Source organism: Schistocerca serialis, chromosome 1 (assembly GCF_023864345.2).
Source record: "Schistocerca serialis cubense isolate TAMUIC-IGC-003099 chromosome 1, iqSchSeri2.2, whole genome shotgun sequence".
NCBI lineage: Eukaryota > Metazoa > Arthropoda > Insecta > Orthoptera > Acrididae > Schistocerca > Schistocerca serialis.
This window is the reverse complement of record NC_064638.1, coordinates 511,803,606-511,821,025: the sequence shown is the minus strand read 5'-3', so window position 1 is coordinate 511,821,025 and position 17,420 is coordinate 511,803,606. Positions and strand designations below refer to the sequence as shown.

Here is a 17,420-nt window from a genome sequence, read left to right as displayed (position 1 = left end):
AGACAAGGATAAAGTAACTAAAAGAAAAAAAACTATAACTCGAAGTAAGTTATAGTCAGCAATTAGTCTGCTGTGCAGCTTGAAGAACGCTCTTAGGCCACCATGCCTCTTTGCAGACTCCTGTATAAAGTTACCGCATTTGTGTCCATGGTTGAACAGTCAAATCGCGGCACGAAATTTCTTGCCACATTTTTCGCAATTGAGACACAAGGGGCTTCAGCAGTGTTGCGCAGCCTATTGCTTCAGCATTTCAAAACGAACGATTTCGTGCCATAGCGTCCCAGCAGTTCAGTAGTGGTGCCGTTCAAGCCTCACACTGAAGCACGTCTCGAAGTTAGTAGTGTTTACGTCAACCGTTTCTCTGTCGCTCTTGCGGGTATCTTTGATCCTAATCAAGGGTCTTTCCACGAGTTTCTGTGTGTGAGCAGTAAGTTCGAATATGGGCTCAATTTTATCACTTCTCAAAATTCATGCAAAGAGCTCTCCAAAAGTTGGTTCAGCTTTCCAATCCACTGTTGCAGACCTTAGATGATTCGGCAGAACGAAGTCACCAGAAATGATGAACTACTCTCCGGACAGCACCGTCCAGAAACATACTGGGTAGATGGGGAAACGGTCGATATGCCTTCTACAAGGTAACGAATGGGATGGGGCATAGTGGTACGATGCTGGAGTGGTACGCGGATTCAGTTTCTCGTCCAGCCATACAGATTTAGGTTTTACGTGGTTTCCCTAAACAGATTAGGAAGACTGTTGGAAAAAGGAGAAGACCATTCCCGGTCGCTGACCTAACCGTGACTGTGTCCAAACACATCCTCGACGGGAAGTTAACCCACTTCTTACTGTCTTTCACTGAACCTGTTCCGTCTTGCTCGTGTTTACGCTCACCGCGAATAACCGACAGGTGTAATATTGGTATGTCCCTGCTATGGTGTTCAGTCCGGATATTGGTTTGATGCAGCTCTCCATGCCAGTCTATTCGGTGCAAGCCTCTTCATCTCTGCGCAACTACTGCAGCCTACATCCATTTGAAGCTACTTTCAAGCTTTGATCGTCTGACTTTTTTTTAATCGCACCATTTTGTGTTCTATCAACTGGATCCTTCTTTTAACGAAGTGGTACATCCAGATTAGTTACCCTATCTATCACGTAATGTTCTGCATTCTTCATTACGACCACATTTCAAAAAGTTTTATCCTTTTCTTGTCTGAGATGCTTATAATTCACGTTTGACCTCCGTACAAGGATACAATCCAGAAAAATATCTTCAGAAATGACTTCCTAACAAATAAATTTATATTAGATTTTCACAAATTCCTCTTTTTGCGGAATGCTTTTATTGCTATTGCCAGTCTGCATTTCGTATCCTCCCTACTTCGGCCACTGTCACTTATTCTGCTGGCCAAATGGTAAACTGATCTACTAGAAAGTGTCCTATTTCCTAATGTAGTTCCATCAACATCGCCTGATTTAACTCGACAACATTCGATTACCATTATTTTATTTTTGTTGATATTCATCTTCATAATCTCTTTTCACGATACTAAACATCCGTTTTGATCTCGTAAACTGACGTACGGTCGTGAGAGCGGTGTGGTGACCATATGCCCCTCCGTATCCGCATCCAGTGACGTGAGGATGACACGGCGGTCGGTCGGTGCTTTTTGGCCTCCATGGCCTATTGGGAGGTGGGGGGGTTTAGTTTTTTTAGCCATCCCGTTTAACTGATCTTCCAAGGCCTTAGTAATCTCTGATACACAGAACGCTATGTAGTAAGAGTGTATGTAGGTTTTCGGCAGTTTTTGTGTATCCGCCAAATGTTAAACGTCACCCTGCTAAGTGCTTGAGAATGTCTAATAAGGAAAACACACGCCAAACTGCTAACTACCTTATGTTCTCACTTGGCACCAGCAAACACTATTGTGTATCCGAAGTGCCAGCGATGGAAAATAACTACCCATTAGCGACATATGAGTCACGTAAGGCGCCGCAAGTAGCGCTAACTTGCCGACACTGTCACTGAACACCTGTTCACAACTGACCTACTATCTGCATTAAAGGTTCCAGTGGTAAAACTCATTTGAACGAGTCAAAGTGTTACTGGACTTCTCTACGAGGTATTCTAACACTCGAGGCAGACAAGCACGAAAGCATTCGAGGTTCGTTCTTCACCATCTATCCGTAATCTGTTAGTATCACGATGTACGTGACAGCAGAAGACTGTTCCTTGTCACACGTCCCTCTCTCTACCACACAGGACGTGCACCCGCCGCGAAACCCGACACCTGGTCTGCGCTGCACAACAGTTCCCCGCGCTCTTCCTCTCTTCTGCTCCTATCCCTTCCCATCTCGCGGAAAGTCAGAAATAGCGGCCCGCCGGCGCGCCGCCTGCCAGAAATACCGGCGGGTCGCGGTCGCAGCTGTGGAGACCCAGCCCGGCGCGCAGTAGCGCAGCGAAACCGACAAGGGGCACCCGGCAGGTAGATAAGCACTCCCACACAAGACGAGCCCGGCCCTCGACGAACAATGGCCGTGCCGACCCTTGGCTGCGCCACTTGCTACCGCGTGAGGGCTTCTGCCAACAAGTCGGGGAGAAAGCGGCGACTACAATGTTTACGGCCGACGCAGGAATCGCAGCAAGTAGTTCTCGGAACTCCTGGAAAGTCAGTTCCATAACTCTAAAATCTCGTACATGTCGCTGCCTGACGTAAGAGTTCCGATTTAAGCGATTTCAGTCACTGGTGCAATGTACCTACAATATACCTTCACTAAGCCACAGCAATGGTAATGTTACCAATGACAAAAAAAAAAAAAAAAAAAAAAATGGCTCTGAGCACTATGGGTCTCAACTGCTGAGGTCATTTGTCCCCTAGAACTTAGAACTAGTTAAACCTAACTAACCTAAGGACATCACAAACATCCATGCCCGAGGCAGGATTCGAACCTGCGACCGTAGCGGTCTTGCGGTTCCAGACTGCAGCGCCTTTAACCGCACGGCCACTTCGGCCGGCCGTTACCAATGACAGCGTCACTCGAAAAGTGAAGTTCCTCAACGTAGCTTTTCGAAATTCCTTCACCAAAGAAGATGCAGTAAACGTACTAGAATTCGAAAAAAGATCCGCTGTCAGCATAACTAATTCAAAATAAATACCCTCGGTGTATCGAAGCACATTAAGCTACTTATTGAAGTCAAGTACTCCGGTACACACTACCCATTATGTTCCTTTCGGAGTGCGTTTACGACAGCTCGATTTTTAAATGTCATATACCATCACTCGCTCGACGAAAGATCTGTACCTAAATACTGAAAAGTTGCACAGGTCGCACCAATACTGAAGACAGGAAATAGGAGTAATCCGCTGAATTACAGACCAATATCACCGACGTCGATTTGCAGCAGGATTTTGGTACATATACTGTGTTCGAACATTACAAAAAAACATGGAAGGACGATCTACTGATCAATACGCAGCACGGGTATACCGTTCTGCTGAAACAGAACCAGATCTTTATTCACACGGAATAATGAGCGTTATCCACAGTGGATCTAAAACTGATTCCATATTTCTACATTTCCGGAAGGCCTTTGACACCGTTCCTCTCATGTGACTTCTAATAAAATTGCGCGCCTATGAAGTATCGTCTCAGCTGTTCGTGATTTCCCAAGAGAGAGGTCACTGTTCGTAGTAACTGACAAAGTCATCTAGCGAAACAAATATATGTGGTTCTTCAAGCGAGTGTTACGGGCCCTCTGTTATTCCTTATCTATACTTACAAACGATTTAGGAGACAATCTGAGCAGCCCTTTAGATTGCTTGCATATGACGTTGACGTTCACCGCCTACTAGCCATCGAAAGGTCAGAACAAATTGCAGAATCCCTCAGAGTGGGATAACGAAAAAACAGACATCGTCTAATCTAATATAAAATATAAACATTTTTTGAATAAAACATGTTTTTCAACAGCTTCAACAATAATAGAACGATATTCATGCAAGAAGGCTGAGCATAGGTTGAGAATTTATTACGTTGACAGCAAAAATCAGCATCCTGATAAGAAAACTTAAGATTAGCAATAAGATTAATAACTCCGTTTAGGTATTTTTATATTTAAGCAATGGAAAATAATGTTTGGGATGGACACAGAGAGACTTTTATCCATTGTGGATGTGGAACACTGCGACTGTGGTGTGAAAAGGTTTTCAGAAATTACTGCAACCAGTCGCCTTTTATGTAGATGTATTTTATTTAACCATGACCGGTTTCGAGCTGCCTAGCAACTCATCATCAGATGGTATATACATTTAGTGCTTTTTTGTACCCATTGTGTGGGTGGTTGAGTATCTGTGGCTAGACAGAAACGAGAACAAATAATCGCTACATGTGGTACAGTAACACGAAATATTTACAGCATAATTTATGTTTAACGTATAAGAGAAAATAATCACTACATGTGGTACAGTTACACGAAATATTTACAGTTTAATTTACGTTTTGAGGTGTTACTTACAGATAAATCTTTCTGCAGGTATATATATATCTCTTTTAGGACGTATTTTTGAAACCATTGTGTCTTGTTTTTCACAATTTCACAAGTTAAAACTTTCACTAGATGTATATTACTTTTATGAGGCACTGTTGGAAACATATATCTTGTTTTTTCGTAAACATCGCTGAACACACTTAGCCACAGATACGAATACAGGATTTACACATTATAAACAAGCCAAAGATTGCAATATAACTTCAGTATCAAAGATTTCAAGTTGACCAGAGGCATTATTAGTCATCACACACACTGACAAGAGATTTGTCTTTATTACATAGAAAATAAATGTAAATTAGCTTAAACTAGTAAAATGTTTATTTATAAATTAACTGTGCAATTTTAACAGGTATATAAAAAAAAATTGCACAGTTAATTTATAAATAAACATTTTACTAGTTTAAGCTAATTTACATTTATTTTCTATGTAATAAAGACAAATCTCTTGTCAGTGTGTGTGATGACTAATAATGCCTCTGGTCAACTTGAAATCTTTGATACTGAAGTTATATTGCAATCTTTGGCTTGTTTATAATGTGTAAATCCTGTATTCGTATCTGTGGCTAAGTGTGTTCAGCGATGTTTACGAAAAAACAAGATATATGTTTCCAACAGTGCCTCATAAAAGTAATATACATCTAGTGAAAGTTTTAACTTGTGAAATTGTGAAAAACAAGACACAATGGTTTCAAAAATACGTCCTAAAAGAGATATATATATACCTGCAGAAAGATTTATCTGTAAGTAACACCTCAAAACGTAAATTAAACTGTAAATATTTCGTGTAACTGTACCACATGTAGTGATTATTTTCTCTTATACGTTAAACATAAATTATGCTGTAAATATTTCGTGTTACTGTACCACATGTAGCGATTATTTGTTCTCGTTTCTGTCTAGCCACAGATACTCAACCACCCACACAATGGGTACAAAAAAGCACTAAATGTATATACCATCTGATGATGAGTTGCTAGGCAGCTCGAAACCGGTCATGGTTAAATAAAATACATCTACATAAAAGGCGACTGGTTGCAGTAATTTCTGAAAACCTTTTGGACACAGAGAGAATCAAAGAAGAATGCAAATGGTTTAAATTTACTTACGGATATCGCTCCCCATTTTCAACTACCTGAATCCAATGTAGCTACCAGAGCGACGAATAGAAGTGAGACATGTATGTATCTTGAATGAGAAAACCATCTAAAAATTGGACCTGCATCAAAGACGACGGAAATAAAGATCAGGAACAGGGCACGAAGCCTAGATGGGAAAAGACTGGCACTGGAGATCCCACAGTAAGTGTTAGGAAATTGGAGATGGGAAGCGCCGAAAATCTAACGAACTAATGAATTGTGCGAACTGTTTGATGCATTCCTCGTGATAAGAATCGAATTAGCTTTATGGTAGTATGTGTATAAAGTCTGGTTTCTAGCTAGCAGTGGGTGGAAAACTGCAAATAATAATGGTATAGACATATGGAGATTTTGTTAATATGGTGTGCGTAAGTTGATCAAATCGAAACAAGTATAAAGGGACAGTGGTGTGAGATGAAGCACAAAAATAAATTCCATTCGGTATCGACCCGCCCTGAAACGTCTGTAATTGGGCACATGCACTTGATTAATGTTCACTGAATGAAAATTATTTCATTTGACGCAGCATAGCAATAGCAAACCACACAACGGAAAATGCAGATCACTTCATTCCTCAGAAAGTTGTAACTGTTCTCCAGTTCACAGAGTTGATCTTGGGCTTCGCGGTCTTAAAGTCTGCAAATTGCTACCACCCTAGTTACCTGGCTCTTCTATTTACTTTGGCTTTCATTGCGACCGACTCAACTGTTTCAGTAGGTTAATGAGACTACTCTGTTTCTGCAAATAACACACAAAAGCGGTGACCAGAACACGAAAACTTCGCTATTAAAATCTCCGCGTCCCACAAAAGATTACTTTTATTTGCACTTCCCTGTGTCAGCCGAAAGCTCTTGTTATATGAGTTACGATCTTTAGTTATTCTGTAACATAATACGATTGACTCTTAATTTCTTCTGTAGCTTACTAGCGCAGCAAACTACTGACAGACTACAAACAGAAAGATCCAGTGTTTAGTCTTCCGTTATTTTTTAAGATTTCCGTCACATCGATACTACTACCTCCGACAGCGTGTATCTGAACGAGCGAGGAAAATACAGTACCTCGGTTTTTATCAACGTTAATTTGTAACTGGGGCTCCAATACGGGCGTATCTGGTAAAGCACCCTGGTGTTCAAATCAACCGTCGTGCGAATGACAGCTATACTTTACAAGACACGGATAACGTATCTGTGTAGAGTAGTGTTTAAACGAAAAAGTATTCCATTTCATGCTGTACAGTACTAACCCTGACGTATTAAAAAGTTATCACAATACTTCGCGACTTCATGTCGCAGCTATGTTACAACAATTTTCATAAATTTACCGTGTCTTCGACGTCTTTACCGTTACAGACGAAGCAGCAGCTTAGTTTTCCAACAATGGAGGAGGAAATCAGCAATGGTTCCGTTCAAGGAACTGTCATGGCCTATGTCTATGGCTATTTTGGGAAACTATGGGTACAAAACTTACCCACAATATTAACGACGCAGTAGCTTTAGAGGGTCTCGGAAACTGACATACGGCCGGGAGTGCGGTGTGCTGACCACATGCCCCTCCATACCCGCATCCAGTGAAGCCTGTGGGCTGAGGGTGACACGGCGGCCAGTCGGTACCTCTGGGCCTTCATGGCCTGTGCGGGAGGAGTAGCTTTGGGCACTATAGAGATGGAACGCCGAAGTTCCTCTTTCTCTTTTCCTTCTAACCTCATCTAATATTCCTTTTTTTTTTGCCACGTTCACTTAAAAGGTCTGAAGCATTCTGAATCTTTATATATTTTCAGTGTGTACATAAGAAAATCTTTTGGGCTGTATCCACATGATCAGCACAACTGTTGTTGATATGGTTTGCAATCCAAAGACTGCTTTGATGCAACTAGTCTATCCTGGATAAGTGTCTTTATCTCTAGAGACTACTGCTACCTACATCCACTTGAAAATCTTCCTTACTGTAACGAAGCCTTTGTCTGCCTCTACAATTTTTCCCATCGCCCACAGTTATTTCCACTCCTTGATGCGTCATGATGCTTCCCAACAAGCATACATTCTGCTAGTAAAGTTTTTTCTTTGTTTTCCTGTTCGATTCAGTACATCTCCACAAGTTAATCTCCAATATTCTACGGTAGCAGCACATTTCGCGAGCTACAGTTTTCTCTTATCTGTACTGCTTTTAGACTAGGTTTAATTTACGCACATGAATAAAATTCACACAAATACCTTTACTAAAAACTTTGTAACACATCAATCAATGTATAGTGCTTACAAATTTGACTTTTCCACGAAGCTATTGCCAATGTAGACTTTATATTCTTTCCTTCGATACGCATCGGTTACTTAGCTGTCTCTTTCTTCCAAACTAATTCCCGCGGCATCTCATCAGACAGCGAAAAAATTGAGCAAATGAGAAGAAAATATGAAAAAGAGGAAAAATTAAAACACCGAACTATTTTCGAACGCTTACGGAACGTAACTAAACCAAAAGTAACGAAACGGAAACAAGCATGAGCTTTACTCATCTCTACCGAGCGCTGGAAAGGGGCACGTGCGCTGGCTTACGATCATGTTGCGACTTAATACCATAACTTGCTCAGTTCGTCTCTTTGTTTTTGTCCCTGAAGATCGTTAGTTGTATTGAGTGGTTCCGTTGATGTTTTTAGTTCTATTATTATTTCCTGTGGATAACCGATCACGTATTCACACGTTAGAATTTATACTTCTCTTTTAACATATCTACAGGTAGTAAAAGATAAATGCAGTTCATCATATCCAAACATAAAAATGAATTAGTGTCTGTCTGTAAGTATGGCTGTCGGTGTCTGAGACTCGCAGCACGAGAAAAGAACTACATTGCTTTTCTCAAACAAATTGGCGTCGTTTTCTTAAAATTAGACATATACGCAAATAATAATATTTGTTTTCTAGGTACGGACGACAAAGCATGAAAATTGAGGGCTGACCCAGAAAATTCATAGTTGTGCCGTTGGATTTTGGGGGTGGCGGAGAGGAGGGGGGGGGGGGGGATATCGCAGAGACCGACAGTAGAAAGAAAGAGTGCGCTTCATTTTTCAATTCTCGCCTAGGGCGGCAGAACACCTAGCGACGGTCCTGCCTCTGTGTGCTTAGCCTTTTTTTTGTCAGGCAGTGTGTTATCTGTCATATGTGAGAATTACTTGAGAAAGTTTATTTTTTAATTTGCATTAGTGTCACAATGGGCGCCGAAGAGTAGTTTGTGGGGGCGTTGACCAGGAGGCAATTCCTGAAGCGCCCCTCCAGCTGCGACCCAAGCAGCTGCAAGGGGCTGCGTATCACGTGCGGACGCGTCCCTCGGCAGAGGCAGGCGGCCAGATGGCGGCGTTCCTGCCCAGGCCGCGACATTACTCATCCGCGGACCGCCGCCGGCGCCGCTGCCAAGATGCGTGCGTGCGTGCGTGCGTGCCCGCCAGAGGTCGAGCCGACCTCAGCTGGCGCCTACCGGCAGCGGTGGCGCCTCTGGTATTTCACAATGCGACGCCGAGGTCGCAGGTCGGTACATTTCCGCTACGGCGGAAAGGATACACTGACGGAGGAACAAACGCAGATACTCGATAAAGGTGCAATGTCGCGCGGCTCGTTTACGCGCTGTGTAACACATGTGGTCTAGGAGTAGCGTCTTTGATTAGTAATTAACGTCCTGGGTCCGGGTTCGAATCCCACCATTCTTTAAATTTTGATTAATAATCAGCATTAGCGGCCGAAGACTTCCGACATAAGAAGTCATCCTCACTCTGCCAACGGCCTTGTCAAAGAATGCTAACTGAGGTTCAGGGCACACACTTGTCCCAGGGATGGGAAACTGCCCCTAACGGCGGAAGAATCAGCAATGATCAATGGCATGAGGAAGCAGAAGGCAGTGGAAAACACTGCATTAAAGATACACACCGTGTATCCACAGGACATGTGGCCTGTAACTGAAAGTGTCATGATGATCTCTCCATTCGCAAAAGATACCGGAATAGTCTCCCATTCGGATCTCCGGGAGGGGCTGCCAAGGGGGAGGCTACCATGAGAAAAAGATTGAATAACCAACGAAAGATAACGTTCAACGAGTCTGGGCGTGGTATGCCAGAAGCTTGATCTTGATAGAGAAACTAGAAAATTTGAAAAGTCAAATGCAAAGTCTCAATCTAGATATAGTAGGGGTCAGTGAAGTGGAAGAAAGAAAAGGATTTCTGGTCAGATGAGTACAGGATAATATCAACAGCAGCAGAAAATGGTTTAACGGGAGTAGGATTCGTTATGAATAGGAAGGTAGGGCAGAGAGTGTGTTACTGCGAACACTTCAGTGACACGGTTGTTCTTATAAGAATCGACACCAAACCAACACCGACAACGGTAGTTCAGGTATACATGCCGACGCCGCAAGCTGAAGATGAAGAGGTAGATGAAGTGTATGAGAATATTGAAAGGGTGATACAGAAAAGAATCGAAGCATTTGAGATGTCGTACTACAGACGAATGTTGAAAATTATGTGGACTGATAGGGTAAGGAATGAGGAGGTTCTGCGCAGAATCGGAGAGGAAAGGAATATATGGAAAACACCGATACGGAAAAGGGACAGGATGATAGGACACCTGTTAAGATATGAAGAAATGTCTTCCATAGTACTAGAGTGAGCTGTAGAGGGCAAAAACAGTAGAGGAAGACACAGATTGGAATACTTCCAGCACATAACTGAAGACGCAGGTTGCAAGTGCTACACTGAGATGAAGAGGCTGGCACAGGAGAGAAATTCGTGGCGGGCCGCATCAACATCATTCAGAAGACTCATGGGGAAAAGAAAAGTGTAGCAAGTAATCAATTTATATTATACAGATGAAGTCGCTAACGTATGTGAATAGAGTGTTGGTCTAAAAGCACAATTAATTATATATGTTTACTTTGGACAAAAATATGGAGTCACTACAAAAACAACGCTTTACGTGCCAAGTACGGTGTAGTAAAACCGTTGGAATTCAAAAAAGTTTCCTCTCGCCTCAGAATCGATGGTTTTCAAGGGAAACTTACAACTTTTTTCCCGCAAAATAACGGCCAGGTCAGGTAACGATAATGGAAGTGGATAGCTATCGCGCGCCGTCCTCTCGAAAATTGACCACAAAGGCTCAATAATATTGAGATATGATGACTGTGGTGGCCAGTGGATAAGCGATCATACATCCTCGTGCTCGCAAAACCAGACCTGGACGATGCGAGGCGCGTGAACTGCGACCCTGCTGTCTGAGAACACCACTGGGTAACAAATATTGCACCATGGGATGGACCGCATCACACAAAATGGTCGCATAATCCTTGACAGTAATGCCATGTTGACAAGTAAACATGGAATTCAAGGATATACATTTGTTCATCGTGATCAAATATAACGTTTCAGTGCAAAAGTTCGGCCAATAGTCGTACCACATAGTAGACTGTGCATATGAAAAGTTAAGGGTAATCTATCTTGAAACAATAAATAATGACTCTCTTTTACATTATAGTGTTTCAGCATCACCAAACAGAGCCTTTCAGCATTACCAAACAGAGCCTTTTGTGAACCATATTTGCCGGCCGGTGTGGCCGAGCGGTTCTAGGCGCTACAGTCTGGAACCGCACGACCGCTACGGTCGCAGATTCGAATCCTGCCTAGGGCATGGGTGTGTGTGACGTCCTTAGGTTAGGTTTAAGTCGTTCTAAGTTCTAGGGGACTGATGACCTAAGATGTTAAGTCCCATAGTGCTCAGAGCAATTTGAACCAAGTTATTAAAGTGAGTTACACATAAAATATTAGTTAAAGGATACACCACGATGCGACTTGTTACGGGGAATATCGTAACAGATCTCATAGGCTAGTAGTAGTAGTACAGAGAAGAGCAATCTTACAAATTTTTTCGGCTTACAGTGTTAGCAGCAATGAGATGGAAGTTAACTTCACGACTGTCTTGTAGTCCTCAAGCAAGCCTCGTGACCAACTGAAGTTCGTTGTGTCAGAATCTAATCAGCTAATTTGCCTTCACAAAAGAAACCACCTCAGCTTAGAGACGGAGCGCCAACGTCATGTTGAAGCAACTGTTCGAAAATGTCCATACTCAAAATCTTCTCAAACGAAAAAGATAATTAATGAATTTTTCGAAGAAAGATTAGGATCTCATCGACAATGCACTACTAGCTCGAATTGGGGAAGGATAGGGAAGGGAATCGGTTGAGGTCTTTCAAAGGAACCATCCCGGCGCACATGTCGCATCATAATGTATCCCGTGACTAATGTTCAAGTTTTAACAGACTTCGATAACTGGTTTGTGACTTTGTAGTACTGACGTTACCATTTGTTATCAGTAAATGGTGACTTTTGATCCCTCCGTTTTCTTTCTTTTCGTTGGGGTGGCGTAATAGAGATATGGTTCATAAAACGCACCGCAGACTATACGCCCCTGGTTGTCAGGCCATATGGCGGAGCGACAGTCACGTGAGTATCTCATTGCTGTCTGGGGAGACCCCAATACACGTCTTACGGCTGTATTCTCACTGACGAGAGCAGAATTGTCTCCAGTGGTGAGTCGCGCTTCGTACCGAGTCCCAATGACCAGCGAAGAAGTGTCTAGAGAGAACGGACAGGGGTAGGATACTAACCTGACAGTCGCCCGCCTTACAGCCCGAGGATGGTCTGGGATGCCATTTCATTTCATAGCCGGACCCCTTTGGTTGTCATCCGCGGCACTCTTACAGCACAGCGGAACGCCGACTATATTCTATGACCCGTTTTGTTGCCCTTCATAGTAGACTATCCTGGCCTTACATTTCAGCAAGATAATGCGCGCGCGGCGAGAATTTCAACTGCTGCTTTTCGTGCTTGCCAAACCCTGCATTGGCCAGCAAGGTCGCCGGATCTCTCTCCAATCAAGAACGTTTAGAACATTATGGACAGGACCTTCCAACCAGTTCGGGATTTTGACGATCTAACACGCCAACTGTACAGAATTTGCACGATATCGATCAGGAGGACATTCAACAACGCTATCAATCAATGCGAAGCCGAAACACTGCTTGCATAAGGGCCAGAGGTGGACCAAACAATTTACTGACTTGGTCAATTTGTGAATAAAATCATGCAATTTGCCTGAGATTTTAATCATTTATTTGTTTGTACATGTACATCACGTGTACCGATTTCTGTCGCATACGGATAATTCTTTCGTGGTGTGTATTTTCTACGTCTTAGCATGTATATATCTTGGTTTACCTGTGGTTGTTACTCGCATTTCCACCTGACAATCGCAGCATTAACATTCGACTTTGGAACGGTTGAAGTGTCCTCATGGCTTCGTTACTCCGTCGACATCCAAAGACAGCTCTTACGTTGGAAGCCACTGAGCTCTCCCGACCGACGCGATCTGCTGTTACTACTTCTGTATCGGTGGCACCGTACCGCGTATCATGTTGTTTTGAACGACCGCTGGTTCGAATGGCTCTGAGCACTGTGGGACTTAACTGCTGAGGTCATCAGTCCCCTAGAACTTAGAACTACTTAAACCTAACTAACCTAAGGACATCACACACATCCATGCCCGAGGCAGGATTCGAACAGCTCGGCCACTCCGGCCGGCACGACCGCTGGGCTTCGCGTTCTGTGTCAATTTGGGGTCTGTGACGGAGAGGCAGGGGGGGGGGGGGGGGGATTGCGTGCTCTGCTGTTAAAATATGTTTTTATTCTGTTTTGGTATGTGTGATTTGAGTGATTTAATGACGGTGATTTTCGGATGTTTGTAGTCGACCTGGAATGGGTCAGTGACTAAGGATGAGATGACTAGATGAGGTGAATTTTCTGAATTTGTCTAGAATGATTGCGTTTTATGTTGAATGATTTATGAGATGGTGTGAATGCTTGTGTCTCTCTACACAAGTGTGAATGGAACGAACCAAGCTGCATCAGTTATCATCCTGAGAACCTTGTTTTGAACTATTTGTAGTTTTCTTACGTGAGCATCTGCGGCCATGCCCCAGACATCACAGCTATGAAGTAAAGCTACGACGACACCATCTTTCATATGCGTAACCTGACTTGAGTGGTCTGTCCATTGCCTTTGGGCAATGAAAATAGATGTTACAGTGCGCTCGAAACCTGATTACAGGCGTTGAATGTGCGTGCAGTCCACAAGAGATTTTTATCAAATTTTAGACCTGAGTATTTGACCAGGGGCGTTCCCATCCATCGATAAAGATTTGACGGTTGGAAGGTCTCCTTCTGCTTGTGAACTTTATGGTATTGCACGTGGTCCGACTGATACCAATTTTCCAGCAATTACACCACAGTCTAACCTGTTCAAAGTGCCTTTGGATATTGAAGACTTTGTAAAGTGCTTTTCGGGTGACGCATAGACAGCTGTGTTGTCTGCAAACAGGGAAGATGAATGCTGTCCCGGTTTGGCAGGTCGTTCGTAAAAATACTGTGCAGGATGGCCGCAAAACAAATCCCTGGGAGAATCCTGCCTCGACCGAGTGAACACTACTCTCATGTCCATTTTAGCTTACATAAAATTTCCTACTGCGTAAGATAGAGTGCAACAAGTTCAAGAGATGTTGCGGACAGTCAAACTGGTGGAACTGGCAGCACAATATACTATGCCTCCTTTTATGCTGGCCGGTCCAACTCGCCTGACATCTTACAGTCAATTTTGCGTAAGGTAAAGGTGTGTGTGTCCGGATACTTTCGACCACACACCCGCCCTTTCCGCTTGCGCCCACTGCTAGTGTTGTCCGGGGCCTCGCCGTTCCGAAATATTCCTCCTGCCGGTCGTCACCGGAGGCCTCCGCGGTGGCGGTGTCGGTGTGGCGAAGAACCCGCGCCCCGGCCTGGGGCGGCGCTAACAAAGGCGGGACGAGCGGCTCTCGAGCGCGCGCCGCCGCGGGAACCGCCCGCCTAGAACAAGCGGCCGCGCTCCGCAAACAAAAGGACGCGGCCTGCAGCTAATAAGCCGGCAGGCGGGCAGGAGGGGCTCGTCTCTTCTCGTCTCGGCTCCGTCATCCACGTCTCGCCGCCCCTAAGATACCGGAAAAACTCCTACAAGTCGAAACAAGGGCACTGTGCGTCGAGTTGTGTAGAAATCTGCATCGACTTAGGTCTAATTAACTGACGGAAGAAAAATTAGTACATCTGGATTTTGACCCGATGACAGCATATACCACCTGGGGAATAGTAGATGTACTGATAATGGTTTCAACGTCGTCCACAAACAAATCTCAGAGCGCCATATATGTTTATCCCTTAATAGGAAATGCTCACAGCTAGAAGGCTCAGTGTGGAGAGAACGTGTGAAGCAAGCAGGCAACCACACCACAGAGATGCAATCGTGCTTCCTACGGCAAACTGAGCGAGTTTGAAACGGTCCAAATTATGGCCTTCCGAGTGGCGGAATGGTCCTTTCGCGGAATCGCCACACAAGTTGGACGTGGTGCGTCAGTTGTGCGACGATGCTGGTATCTGTGGTCACGTGAACATTACCACATCTGTAGAAGAGGAGGTTCCGGACGTCCACGAAGCACACGCGCCTACCAGAGCGTCTTATTGTAAAGGCAACAACAGCAGATTGCACAGCTACCACAGCAGAGAGGGTTTGTGAGTCCAGACGTCTCAATACGAAATTTTGCGAACCGATTATTAGCAGAGGGAGTACGGGCAGCCACACCTCCTGCCCGTCTTCCACTCGACGTACACAGCTCAACTGGTGCCGTCAAAGGATCACTTGGAAGAGGGAACGGCGCACCGTGGTCTTCAGGGGTAAAAGCAGATTCTGCCTGCACACAAATGAAGGTCGATTTCGCGAACGACGTAGACATGGAGAGCGCTGTCTATTAGAGTGCAATCGTCCAAAACACACTGGCCCCACCCCTGACCCCTGTCCTTATGGTCGGGGGCGTGATAAGCTACAACTCTCGTTCATCTTTGGTGTTTCTGGAGGGAACGCTAACTAGCTCTCGGTAAGTTCAGAGTGTTGTTGGATCTGTTCTTGCAGCCGGCCGGTGTGGCCGTGCGGTTAAAGGCGCTTCAGTCTGGAACCGCGTGACCGCTACGGTCGCAGGTTCGAATCCTGCCTCGGGCATGGATGTGTGTGATGTCCTTAGGTTAGTTAGGTTTAATTAGTTCTAAGTTCTAGACGACTGATGACCTCAGAAGTTAAGTCGCATAGTGCTCAGAACCATTTGAACCGTTCTTGCAACAGCAACGTGATATGTTGTTCCAACAGGACCACGCTCGCCCACGCACTGTCCATGAAACTTAAGATGCTCTACAAGACATGCAGTAACTTTCCTGGTCGGCACGAAATCCGAATTTGTCACCAGTCGAGTACTCATATGGGATATGATGGCACGAGAAGTGATTCGTCGACACGTCAACCAAGAACTCTTAATGGAACTACGTGAATATCTCTAGCAGGCGTAACATAACGTATGACAGGATAGTATTCACCATTTGTACGATCGACTGGATGCTAGCGTCAGCGCCCGCATTGCTGCCTGTGTACGCTACACCGTGTTCTAATGTGGGTGTTTTAGCACCGGTGGATATGTGGTACCTTAGAACCGCTTGTGCTATTTGATTTGTAAATGTAATCATTTCATGTACCCCATATGCATTGTCCTGAGTGAACTAGAATCCTTTAAAAGGGTTTAACAACTTGTTTTCGGCAGTGTAACATTATGATACTTCCGGATACGGAAAATCTTCTCTGTAGGAATCAACGTGTGTTCCGGAAACAACGATCGTGTGAAACACAGCTCGCTCCGTTCGTGCACGGTACCCAAAAAGCAGTATACTCTATACCGGCACCCAGTTGATGTAGTGTTCCTTGACTTCCGGAAGGTGTTTGACAAAGTTCCGCACTGCCGCCTAATGAATAAAATAAGTGCCTACGTAATATCAGACCAGCTGTGCGACTGACTCGAGTGTTTCTAGTGAACAGAACACAGAATGTCATCTCAATGGAGGAAGTCTGCAGACGTAAATGTAACTGCTGATGATGCTGTTGTATATACGGAAGTTGTAGCACTGGGAACTTATAGCCAAATAAAAGAACATATGAAGAATATCGACGCTTGGTGTGGGGATTAGCACTTGACCTTCGGGAACGATTTCGGGCGCTCGCAGAACACCTTTGCAAGACATTCTGGAGTGACACAAATGTAATTTTTCCCACAATATAAATGGAAGGTTTCCTTCACAGCAGGTCTAAAACACGGGAACTGTGGAGAGATTCTGTCAGGTGCAATGCAGTACAAGAATGTCCAATAAGTGGAAGGGAAGATGGAACTAAAGGGAACATATACAACGTATAACTAAAGCAAATGACAATTTGGAAACATGGCATTTGTTGACAGAAACGTCGTTTTTGAAGTTGTGCTAGACTGAAAAATTAGGTGATTTGGTCACGAACCTCAGCAGAGTGATGGGAGCACAAGTTGGCCACTGTCCGTTGCGACGAACTGATATTTCTCCGGAAGCTAAGACTTTCGAAAAGGCAGTGTAGTGATTTAGCTTGGTATGTATTGCTTTTCGGTGGCGGTCCTGTATTAGTTTGTAGAGATAATAGCAGTTAGAGAGAGTTTCGGTCGAAGTATCGGATCTAACTACGTTTGTAATGATTTGTACTGTTTCATGGGAAGCACAATGTTTGCCTTTGGGTGGCAGACTTACGTTCACTTCAATGAGTATGCCTGAGTGTAATGCGCTAATA

At 44.1% G+C, this 17,420-nt stretch overlaps 1 protein-coding gene across 1 annotated transcript in view; it reads right to left on the bottom strand.

Annotated features, from left to right (window-relative positions):
* The window catches only part of LOC126474232 (uncharacterized), a 273,747-nt gene that overhangs the window by 142,287 nt on the left and 114,040 nt on the right, over positions 1-17,420 (bottom strand). The gene's annotated exons all lie outside the window — the stretch shown is intronic.